The sequence below is a fragment of the Ovis canadensis genome, chromosome 21 (assembly GCF_042477335.2).
Source record: "Ovis canadensis isolate MfBH-ARS-UI-01 breed Bighorn chromosome 21, ARS-UI_OviCan_v2, whole genome shotgun sequence".
In the NCBI taxonomy this organism is placed as follows: Eukaryota; Metazoa; Chordata; class Mammalia; order Artiodactyla; family Bovidae; genus Ovis; species Ovis canadensis.
Genome location: NC_091265.1, coordinates 997,253 through 1,009,894, shown reverse-complemented (window position 1 = coordinate 1,009,894; position 12,642 = coordinate 997,253). Strand labels below are relative to the sequence as shown.

Genomic DNA, 12,642 nt, shown 5'->3' with positions numbered 1-12,642 from the left:
CTCTGCCGTCCTGGAGGCACACTCGGCTCCAGCCAAGTAGGGCTTGAGCCAAACGAGGCTGGGCTGCCTCTTCTTCCCTCGAGGGGGCTCGCCTCCCCGCCAGCTGTTCACTAGGCTTCCAGGTGGGGGGGCTCAGCGACTCGTGCAGGTCTTCGCTCAGGGGCTGCTTGCCCTGAGCTGGGGCTGTGGGCGGGAGCCCAGGCACGCAGGGGCAGGCCCCAACCAGCTGCACACGTCTCTGCTGGGGAGCAGAGCGCTAGGGAATCTTCGTGTGTGAGGCAGCTGCTGGGCGCCCAGGGAGTCAGCCTCCGGGTGTGCGGGGCTGAAGACCCCAGCCAGCGGCCCAGGGAGCCTGGTGCACTCCGTGCGGCACTGAGTCTGGGCGGCCAAGCAACCGCTGGAGGAGCCCAGCACTAACCCTTCCCTTCCCTCGCACAGAGCTCTTCCTGCTGGAGCCCTTGGCATGTGCAAGCCACCGGCCCCTAAGCCCTCCCAAAGGACGCCTGGGGCCTAGGTCCAAAGGTGAGGCAGGAGCGGAGCTGAGGCCAGGAAGGCGCCAGTGGCGTCTCCCAGCCTCGCGCAGCCTGCTCCTTCCTGGGCAGGAAGCCTAGCAGCCAGGCAAGTCTGGGCAAGGCTCGCCCAGGGCAGAGCAGCCTCGCGCCAGCATCTCTGCCAGATCGGGCCTCTGAGCAGAGCTGGAGCTCTGCCGTTCTGGAGGCGCACTCGGCTCCAGCCAAGTAGGGCTTGAGCCAAACGAGGCTGGGCTGCCTCTTCTTCCCTCGAGGAGGCTCGCCTCCCCGCCAGCTCTTCACTCGGCTTCCAGGTGGGGGCGCTCTTCGCCTCTTGCAGGTCTTGGCTCAGTGGCTGCTTGCCCTGAGCTGGGGCTGTGGGCCGGAGCCCAGGCACGCAGGGGCATTCCCCCAACCAGCTGCACACGTCTCTGCTGGGGAGGAGAGCGCTAGGGAAGCCAAGTGTGTAAGGCAGCTGCTAGGCGCCCAGGGAATCAGCCTCCAGGTGTGCGGGGCTGCAGACCCCAGCCAGGGGCCCTGGGAGCCTGGTGCACTCCGTGCGGCGCTGAGTCTGGGCGGCCAAGCAACTGCTGGAGGAGCCCTGCACTTGCCCTTCCCTTCCCTCTCACAGAGCTCTCCCTGCTGGAGCCCTTGACAGTGTGCAAGCCACCGGCCCTTAAGCCCTTCCCAAGGACGCCTGGGGCCTAGGTGCAAAGGCAAGGCAGGAGTGGAGCTAAGGCCAGAAAGGCGCCAGTAGCGTCTCCCAGCTTCTCGCAGCCTGCTTTTACTGCTGGAGCCCTTGCCTCTGCGGCACTCAGTAGCCCCTAATCGCGACTCCAATCCCGGAACTCCACCCTGACCTCAAAACCCTATATCCCAAACCTGTAAACTGAATGCCTAGCTCGAATCCCCAAACAATGAACCTGAAACCTGATACCTTAACCCTAACCCGACCTCAAACCAAAACACCTACCCCTTAATCCCAAACCCAAACTCCAATCTCCAAACCGCAACCCCAAACCGCAAACCTCTAACCCCGAAGCCGAACCCCAAACCCCAAGCCCCTAATCAGAACAAGAACCCCCAAACTCCGAACCCCAAACCCCTAACTCGAACACCATACCATGAACCCCAACCCATTTCCCGAATCCAAATCTCTAACCCCAAGCACCGAACTCCCAACCTGAACCCGAATCCCCTAACCCAATCCCCTACCTGAACCCTTTACCATAACCCGAAAACGAAACACCAAACCCCTAACCCATAACCTGAACTGCGACCCCCTACCCTAAAACAGAAGCCCCTGTCACTAACCCCTAACCAGAACAGCGAACCCCTTAACCGAACCTCAAAGGCCGAACCCCAAACCCCTAACCCGATCCGTGAACCCCAAACTCGTACCCGAACCCCTAACCCGAGCCCCAAACCCAAACCCCGACCCCCAAACCCCATACCACAAACCCCGAACCATGTAGCCCAAACCCCGAATCCATAACTCAAACCCCGAACCCCAAATCTGGAACCCGAACCCCCAACCCCAAACCGCTAACACGAACCCCACACCCAGACCGCACACCCCTAATGCCTTACCGGAAACGCAAACCCATAAAGTGAACCCCAAACCCTGAACCCAAACCCCTAACCCGTACCCCACACCCCACACCCCCAACCCAAACCCCAAACCCCTAACCCAAACTGCGAACACCTAACCCGAATTCTAAACCCCGAAACCCAAACCCCAAAACCCAACCCTCAAACCCAAACTCCAAACCCCTGATCCGAACCCCAAACCCCAAACCCCTAGCCGGAACCCCAAACCTCAAACCCCAAACCGCACACCCCAAACCCCTAAGCCGAACCCCGAACTCCCAACCCCTAACTCCTAACCTGAACAGCAAAACTCGAAACTGCACCTCACACCCCCATCCCCAAACCCTGAACCCAAACCCCCGAAGCCCAAACCCCAAACCTCAAATCTTGACCCCCGATCCACAAATCTCACTTACTGAACCTCTAATCGGAACCCCCAACCCCAATCCTCGAATCCCAATTCCCGAACCCCAAACCCAAACCCCAAACCCCTAATCCGTAACCCAAACTGCAAACCCAAAAACCGAACCCCAAACCCCCAACCCACAACCCTGAACCCAAACCCATAACTGGAACCCCAAACCACGAACCCCTGACCCAAATCCCAGACTCCAAACCCCAAATCCCTAACCCCTAACCAAATCCGCGAACCCCTATCCCAAACCGCGAACCCCAAACCCCAACCCTCAACCCCTAACCTGAAACGCGAACCCCAAACCTCGAACTCCAAACCCCAAACCCGAACCCCGAACCCCTAACCAGAACCCCAAACCCAAACCCAAACCGCGAACCCCAAAACCCAAACCCATAACCCGAATCCCAAACCCAAAACCCCTAACCCGAATCCCAAACCTCCAACCCAAACCGCGAACCCCAAACCCCAAACCCTTCACCCTAACCTCAAACCCAAACCCGAACTGTGAACCCCTAACCCAATCCGAGAGCCCCTAACCTGATCCCCAAACCCCAAACCCAAACCTCAAACCACAAACCCAAACCGCGAACCCCAAACCCTTTACCTGAACCTCAAACCCCAAACCCGAACTGCGAACCCCGAACCTGAACTGAGAACCCATAACCTGATCCCCAAATCTGAAACGCGAACCCCTAACCCGAACCCCAAACCCCAAACCCAAACCGCGAACCCCTAACCCGAACCCCAAACCCCAAACCCCTAAGCTGAACCTTGAACCCCTAATCGGAACCCCAAACTTCAAACTAGAACCGCGAACCCCTAACCCCAAACGCTGAACCCCAAACCACAAACACGAACCCTGAACCCGAACCCTAAGTAGAGAGGGGATTCCCCGCACCCGAACTCTGAACCTGAACCCTAACAAGTTGGGGGGATGCCAGAACCCTAAACCTAACCCTAACAATAAAACTCTAACATAAACATAAACTTTTCTGGCCTAAGCCCCGCCCCTTGCTGTCCCTCACCCCCTAAAAGCAAACGAGGCAAAACTGGGACTTGAATGCCTGACCTACAGAGCCAAGTTGGATGTTTAACTGGTTGTCAGCCTAACCGCTTCGCTAGAGAGGATTACTGGGTTTTGTTTTGCTCCCAGGCGCTCTTCAAGCCTCACCCCGCCACTGCAGGCTAATAAAGAACTATGGACCCTATTAGCGCTCACTTTAGCTGTAACCCTAGAGTTAATGCCAACCCTAACCGTAACCCGAACCCTGACCCTGACATGAACCCTAACCCAAACCCGAACTCTAAGAAGAGGGGGGTCCCCGAATTCTAACCTGAACCCGAACCCTAACAAGTGGGGGGGGGTTGCCCGAACCCTAACCCTAAGCTTAACAATAAACCTCTAAAATAAAAAAATTTTCTGGTCTAAGCCCTGGCTCTTGCAGTCCCCTGCCCCTGAAAAGCGAAAAGGTCAGACTGGAGACTTGAACTCCTGATTTACAGGCCATAGCCTACCTGCCTAGTGGCCCACCTAACCCCTATGCTACAGAGGCTTGCTGCTTCCAGCAGGGCTCCCGAACCCTCTTCAAGCCTCGGCCCACCAGGGCAGGCTAATAAAGAACTATGGGCCCTATTAGGGCTCACTTTAAGCTGTAACCCCAACACTAATGCTAACCCTAACCGTAACCCGAACCCTGACCCTGACATGAACCCTAACCCAAACCCGAACTCTTAGAAGAGGGGGGATCCCCAAATTCTAACCCTAACCCTGAACCCGAACCTGAACAAGTTGGGGGGTTGCCCGAACCCTAACCCTAAGCTAAACAATAAACCTCTAAAATAAAAATAAACGTTTCTGGTCTAAGTCCCGCCTGTTGCTGTCCCCCGCCCCCTAAGAGCAAAAGAGTTAAGCTGCAGACTTGAACTCCTGACTTACAGACCATCGTCTGCCTGCTCACCAGCGCACCTAACCGCTACGCTACAGAGGCTTGCTGTTCTGACAGAGCTCCCGGACCCTCTTCAAGCCTCTGCCCGCCAGGGTCTGGCTCTATAGACTATCATGGCTGTCCTAGGTCATCTTTGCTTTCTATAGTCATAGTTTTATCCCTAAATCATAGACAGATCAGCTGAGAAAAAGCTTGGATTGTCTCGGTGGGGTGGATTTGCTTGTCCTTGTGTTTCACCTGGAGGCAGTCGCGGTCCCGCGGGCCTGTCCTGGAAGGGGGCGTGGGGGTGGGGCGCACCGTGAGCGCGTCGGGGGCGGGGCGAGCCTGGGCGGCTGGTCAGGAGCGCGGCTCACGTGAGCGGGTCTGGGGCGGGATGAACATGGCGGCGCGTCGGGGGCCAGGGCTCTCAGGGCTCGCCATTGCAGCTGGGAATGCTCGTTTCGTGGGCTCCTGGGTCCCCGTCGATTGGCATCCAGCGAGCAGAGCGCAGGGCTGTGGGCCACAGGTAAGGGAACTCGGACTGGGCGGAGCAGGGAACCATGTATTCTGCCCTCTTTGTTTGCAGTCTCGGAGCCGACTAAAATGGCGGTCGCAGAAAAGCCTCGCCTTTGGGGCCAAGGGTTTTACTGCTTTACCCCTTTGCATAAAGCTCAGACCCGCGCGGTTTTCCCAAGCAGCCTAGTGTATTGCTTCCTACAGGCCTGGAGAGGATAACAGGCAGGAAGGCCAGGGGTCTCCAGACAGAGAAAATAGACTGCAAGTGTCAGACGTTTTTTTCTCTCTCTTAAGAGGCCGGAGGAGACAAAAGAGTGCTGCATTTTTTTTTCTCCATCTTGATACAAATTTAAAAGGTTTCTCAGAAATTTCTGTGTTGCCATGACCACTCCTGGCTCCACCTGAATTTAACTTTCCTCAAACCTTGAACTAAGCAATGCATTTTTCTTATGGAAATGTTTGTCTTAAGGTATGCTAATGTACTATGTATTTACCCAAGGCTCTGTCTTCAGGTCAGTTTCCCCTAAAGGCTCAGAAAAAACTTGACAAACCAGTATGTTTTACTCATACCTTGTTCTCTTAATCTATGTGAATGAAACTATATATTTGCTTGGAAATCTGCCTTTCTTCAAGATTCATGTCCATCATTTTATGGCCTGGGATGACTCATCTGCTGCCAATGTTATCTCAATGCATGCTGTGGGTGAGGGGCCTGGTGCCATTCTCTGACACATTGTCTTTCTTTCATTAGCAGACTGCTAGTGGCTCTATAACATCTGGCTAAAGACTAGCAGGGGGTACTCTTCCCCCTTTTACTGTCTACGTCAGCAGCTCTCTCGATCTCTTTTATATTTTAATAAAACTTTTTAACAGAAAACCTCTGAGCCATCAAGCTTCGTCACTTGCCCTGGATTGAATTCTCCTCTGGAGTCCAAGAATGCTGGCATCTTTTGTGGTTTAGCAACCACCTTTCAGCCTTTTGAAATTCATATTGAATCTTCATTTCAGATTGAAGATGCATTCCATGGTATTGCCAACTGAAGCCTTTTCATCGCTATGGCATATCTGTCCATGTCTTTAGGGTATTTTTCAGCAATCATGTATCATTTCCAGTGTGCCAGTCTTGTTATCCTCATTCTGTCCATAGCAAAGTCTTTTATTAATGTTGACATGACTGAAAGGGAATCGTTTGTTTAAATTCCTTTTCAGATTGTTATTTGCTGGTGTATACAGATAACACTGTGTCATCATTCATTTGTATCAGTTTGGACAGCTTGATAGTTGTCTTTAGTTTCTTTAATTTCTCATAATTTAAGATGACCCTGTCTCATATATTTACAGTCTCACCCCTAGTCTCAGTCATTTCTTCAAAGAACTGTCCTTTTTTTAAACATTACATTATTTTTGACTGTGCTGGGTCTTTATTGCTCGTTTGTCTAGTTGTAGTGAGCAGAGGCTACCCTCTAGTTGCTGTGCCATGGCTTCTCATTGCAGTGCTTTCTCTGTTTGCAGAACTTGGGCTCTGGAGCATGCAAACTTCAAGAGCTGTTCAAGGGCTTCGTTGCCCCTGGGCGTGTGGAATCTCCTACACAGGAATTGAACCCGTGTTCCCTGCATCGGTAGGCAGATTCTTTACCACCGGGCCATTGGAGATGTTTCCTGTTCCCTTTTATTAGAGAATGATATTTAAAACATACATGTAGGAGCTCAATATGCTCAGCTGACAATACATGGATATATATATATATATATATATATATATATATATATATCCATGTATTCCAGCTCACCTTTGAACATATTCAGTTAAAGGTAATTTGTGATGTCTCCAACCTGATCCACCACGACATGGACATTGTAACGTTTCCTTTTGTTTATCTGTAACTTTGCATTCCAATGGTAAGATACCTGGCTTCCACCGCTTGTCATACACAGAATTCAGTGCTTGTCCCACGTGGTTACTGAAAAAAAAACTGTCAGATTGTCTTTCAAAGGGGGCTCTGCATGCATTGCACCAGTATCTTGAGTATGTTTTTGTATGATAGTTTACTATCAGTATACCCTCAGTGGCCAGGTGTCTATTTCAGTCGCTACCAATTATGAATGGGCTTGTTTGCTCTAGTGTTCTTGGACAATTCGAATACAGTTTCTTTGTCAGATATGCATTGTTTTAGGAAAACAGTTTTATTGATTGTTGGCTGTGTTGCCTCTTTGTGTGTGGGCTTTTCTCTAGTTTTGGTGAGCATGGGCCATAACTAGTGGTTTGCAGGCTTCTCACTGCAGTGTCTCCTCTTGTTGAGGGGCACAGGCTCACGGGCTTCAGTGGCTGCAGCATGTGAACTCGGCATCGTGGCTTCCAGGATCTAGAGCACAGGCTCGCTCGGCTGTTGTGGCACACGGGCTCCATAGGATGTGGGATCTTCCCATCCTAGGGATCGCACATGCATCTCCAGCACCGGGGGGTGGATTCTTTACTATGGAACCACCAGGGCATATTTTAGACTAGTTTTCCACACATGTATCTAGTGAAAGAGGCCAGGATCAAGAGGCATGGCAGCTGGGAATCCTCAGCCCCAGCTCTGGTGTGCTATCCAAAGCTCTGGGGCCTTTGGTGAGCAGCTCAGCTTCCCTGGGACTGTTTCCTCCCATCAGAAATGCCCTGCTTTTGGACTGTAGCCCACCAAGCTCCTCTGTCCCTGGGATTTCTGAGACCAGAGTACTGCAGGTGGTGCCATTTCCTTCTCTGCTGCTGCTGCTGCTGCTGCTGCTGCTGCTGCTGCTGCTGCTGCTGCTGCGTCGCTTCAGTCGTGCCTGACTCTGCGCGACCCCATAGACAGCAGCCTACCAGGCTCCTCTGTCCCTGGGATTCTCCAGGCAAGAACACTGGAGTGGGTTGCCATGTCCTTCTCCAGTGCATGAAAGTGAAAAGTGAAAGTGAAGCCACTCAGTGAAGTCGTGTCCGTCTCTTAGTGACCCCGGGGTTGCAGCCTACCAGGCTCCTCTGTCCGTGGGATTCTCCAGGCAATGGTACTGGAGTGGGCTGCCATTGCCTTCTCTGATTTCCTTCTCTGCAAGATAGCGTTTTGAAGATATTTTCTCCTGGATATTGCTTTTGATGAAGGAAGGGGGATCCCTTTCAGGGCTTGAGAGTGAGTTCTTGTCTGACACTGGGCAATGAGTTGTCTGAGGAGAGGAGTGCTGTCCAAGCGAGAGGCTTTATTGGGAAGGGCTGCCAGGGTGGAGGGCAGGAGGGTGAGGGAAACGGAGAGAACCACTCTGTCACGTGGCTCACAGTCTCAGGTTTTATGGTCATCGGGCTCATTTCTGGTTTGTCTCTTGCCAGGCATTCTGAATTGGGATCCTTCTTGGGGGCACACGCATCACTCAGCTGAGATGGATTCCAGCGAAGTGGATCCTGGGAGGTTGGTAGGACCTCTGAACTGGAGCCTCCCATCTCCTGACCTCTCCAGAATTCTGGTTGGTGGTAGCTTGTTCGTTCCTTGTTCCTTCCCAGGACCTCCTGTTGTAAGATGATTCCTGCAAGTGTTTTCTTTTCTCTGTTGCCTGGCCAGGGTGGGTGGTCCGTGGTTCATTTAACAGTTTGTTTTTGGTTCTCTCGAGTAAGGTCCTCCACAGGGTAAATGTATGAAATGATAAAAGGCAATGTTTTAAATAATTTATATTCATAATTTGGTAAGTTGGCTTGTTTTGTGTATGTTAGACCTGATCACCAGACCAACGGTCATGTAGAACTTTTGCAGTTTTCTAAAATTCTATAGTTTTTTAAATGGAGTTACCTTGTTGCAAAGTTTGTGTTTATGTTCATATTTTTTTAAAGTTATTTCTTTTAGTTGATTGATCATTGCTTTACAATACTGGTTTGATTTGTCATACATCCACATGAATTAACCATAGGTGTACCTATGTCCTCTTGCTCTTGAATCTCCCTCCCACCTCGCACGCATTCCCACCTCTCCAGGTTACTACTGAGCCCCAGTTTGAGTTCCCTGAATCATACAGCAAATTCCCATTGGTTGTCTATTTACAAATGTAGGTGTACCTGCATCCATGCTGCTCTCTCCATTCATCTCACCCTCTCCCTCTTGTTCCCCACCCTCGTCTGTAAGTCTGTTCTCTATGTCTGCACCTCCATTGCTGCTCTGTGAACAGACTCGTCAGTACCATCCTTCTAGATTCCATGTTTTTCTCTCTTTGACTGACTTCCCTCCCCTTTATTAGAACAAACTCAAATGTGTTCCTTTTTATGGCTGCATTCCATGCAGGCTCTGATTGTTCCTTAGCCATGTTTTGCGGAGGGTCATGGAGCTATTCTGCTCCATTTCAGTTTGGGCTTCCAGTCTGAGTGCTCACAGCAGAGCTGCTTCTGGGTGAGCCCTCTGAGGTCTGTGAGCACCGGGCTGCCCGCTCTTCTCTTGTGGCCCGCAGGGGGCGCCAAAGGCCCCTCTGACCCGCGGGCGCAGGACGCTTTGCCTTTAGACTCTGCTCCGTGAGCAGCTGGCGGGAGCTTTGTCTCCTCAGGACCATCAGGGCTCAGGCTTCTGGATAACAGGGCTGCATCCAGGCTGAGAGGAGCAGGGTTGCCTCAGTGCCCACCAGCAGGGAGGCGCTGCAAGAGCGAAAAATGAGGATGGAGTAGACGTTTCCTGTGTCCAGCTGAGGGCTGACTGGAGGTCCATCTCAGAGGACTCAGGGGGAAAGAGCTCCGTGTGCAAAGCGGTGGGTTTTCAGTTAGATTTGCGTTAGATGATGTAGAGGATGAACACTGATGTTCTTCCGTGTAGGTGGCCATTTTCCTGTCACTGTTTCTTGAGAAGACTGTCCTTTCCTCTTCGCTCGTTCCTGGTTTGATTTTCAGGAACTGACCATGTACAGGTGGGTTCGTTTCTGGGCTCTCTATTCTCTCCTGGAGTCCATGTGTCTGTGTTCCTGCCAGTTCCTCACTGTGGTGGTCACTACAGCTCCGTGATGTAGTTTGAAGAGGGATAGGAAGATGCCTCCAGCTGTGTTCCTCTTTCTCAGAGTCTTTTTGGCCGTTTAAGGTCCTGTTCAACAGTAGCAGCCTAATATTAGGAATATTTCTATTTCTGTGAAAAATGCCATTGAATATTATTTTGTGATTGCAGTCCGTGTATTTGTTGATGACTTTGGTTGGAATGGACCTTTTAATTCCTCATTGTTCCAGTGCATGAGCGTGGAATAATTTTCTGTGTGTTTGTATTTTCTTTGGTTTCTTTATCAGTGCCTTCTAGTTTTCTGACTACTGGTTTTTTATGTTCTTGATTAAGTTTGTTGCTAGATGTTTTATTTAAGTGGAATTTTCTTAATATTTTTTTCCTGATTGTTATTAGTGTATAGAAATGCAAGTGATTTTTGGACTGTAAAGGGTAGTATTTTATGATTGTAAATTAATCCAAAATGATTCAGCTTTACTGAATGTAGTCTAACAACTTTTTGTGAAGTGATGTGGAACATTTTATCTGTAAGATCTGTTTCTCCTGCAGTAGGTCATCCAGAGGACCCAAGACATGGTGGTTACTAATAGACTTCCCACACTACTTCTTCATTCCACGTGGACTCCTTCACGGGCAGTGAGCATCCCAGCTTCCCTTGAACTTCATCTGGGTAAGTCTTGGCCTGTATCAGAAAGTTTCCTGCCTGTCTGCGCTAAATTTCTTTTGTGGTATTGACATGGTTGTTTTGAAACCTAGTATACTTTCCAGTCATTTAAAATGTACAGAAAATGCCTAGCAATGGGAACAAGTGCTAGCATTTGCCACATCATCTAAAATACTCTATGTGTTTTATCCAAAATGGGTACCTTCTGCAGAACCAGCACATAATCTCCAAAATCAGGAAATCATATGGTACCTACATTATAATGTAATCCACTGCCCCACTTCCACTTTTAGCAATTGTTCAAGTGTATGAATATATCTTTTGTTTCCATCTTCATCCTTTTTTCTTTATTTAGAGTGTTACTGAGATTTTCAGTTATTTGGACAAACTTGATGGATTGAAAGCAGACATGGTGAATAAGGGTTCTGGGTGGCCTTTTCGATGTGGATTTCTTTTTCACTGAAGATGGTTTTAATATTTATTCATGTGGTAACATGTATGAATCCTGCATTCTTTCTCCCCCCCCCCCCATAGTAATTAAAAATAAATAATATGCCATTTACCATTTAGATATTTGTAAGCATACAGTGTTGTAGCAGACAACCTTTTCTTGTTTTGCAAACCAGTTTAATAATGTGCACCTTGTGCGTGCTTTGGAGAAACTCAGGAAACTGAGTCAGTGACTGAAATGGCCCAAGATATCACCTTAGATTCCATCTTCATCTGAAAACAAAACAGGCACTTTCTGGTGGTCCAGTGGCTGAGACTGGACACTCCCAAAGAAGGAGGCCCAGGTTCATTCCCTGATCCAAGAGCTAGATCTCCCATGCCACAAAGGAGAATTTGCATGTTGTAGCTAAATATCTGGCTTACCTCAATGAAGGTTGACCTGGCGCAGCCAAATTAAAAAAGAAACAAATATTTTACAGATACAACCAAAGGAAAGGAAGGGTATGGTTGTTGTGCAGATTTACGGCTTAGCTTTCCCTATCGATAGAAAAGAAAAAAGAGTTTCAAAAGACTGTGTCTCATCCTTCTATCTGGCATATAGAGAGGATTCCTTTGAAATGAGATTTCTCTGGTAAATGTGACTCACAGAAGAGCTGTCTTGAACTTGGGTTTCAGAGATGATCATGTGTCCTCTAAAAAAAAAAGTTAATTGGGTCCCACTAATTATCATGCTGAGGTGGTATATTTTGTGGTAGCATTTGCTCCCCTTCACTTTGGATGTATCCCCATTTGTTTACACTGTCATCTACTGAAGACATCCTGATATTTGAAAGTTTTTAGTTATTACAAGTAGAGCTGTTGTATATAATCATGTGATACTTTTTGTCTGGACGTTTTCAAAGCTGTTTAGTAAGTGCTAGCCATATAGTATTCAGGTCACAGGTGAGCTTTGTTTAGCTGTGGAAAAATCCAGCTATGTTTCTCTGTGGCATGTGGGATCTTCTGGGGTAAGGGATCAAACTAGAGTGTCTTGCATTGTCAGGCAGATTCTTTACCACTGAGCCACCGGAGAAGTTGTGCCCTACCCCCGTTTTTTTTTTTGAGTTTACTGGATCTAATAGGTGTGCAGTGCTACCTCACTGTTATTTTAGTTTGTAATTTCCTAATGATATGTGATTTTGAGTCTTTTTGATAGGCTTATTTACTATCTTTATATTTTTGTAGGACAGGTGTTTAGGTGTATACATTTTTTATGAGATTGTTCTAGATTTTTTGGTATATTTGGAGTACAATCCTTTATCAGATATGTATTTTATAAATATATTTTCCTGTGGCTTGTGTTTAAGTTTTGTGAATAAGGTTTTTCACAGTTTAAATGTCTAATTCTTTAAAGTTAATGTTATATATGTTTTATATCCTTTTTTGGATAGACTTTAGTGTGTTGTTGTTAAATTTTATAAGCAGAAGTGAGGTACTGTAGATACAGTTTTAAGCTAAGCTGAGGTACCATAGATACAGTTTTGCCTTTTGTCTGTTAAGAAGTTTGAGTGAGTTTGGTGTACACTGTATATAACATTATGTCTACATTCATTTGACTGGA

The 12,642-nt window shown here is 48.8% G+C and overlaps 1 long non-coding RNA gene across 1 annotated transcript; it reads left to right on the top strand.

Moving 5' to 3' along the window:
• The first annotated feature begins 4,784 nt into the window (after positions 1–4,784).
• LOC138427109 (uncharacterized) lies at positions 4,785–11,746 on the top strand. The gene is made up of 4 exons (XR_011251914.1): positions 4,785–4,965; positions 6,468–6,574; positions 8,299–8,432; positions 10,478–11,746. It is a non-coding gene; the product is annotated as an uncharacterized lncRNA (long non-coding RNA).
• Positions 11,747–12,642: the final 896 nt, after the last annotated feature.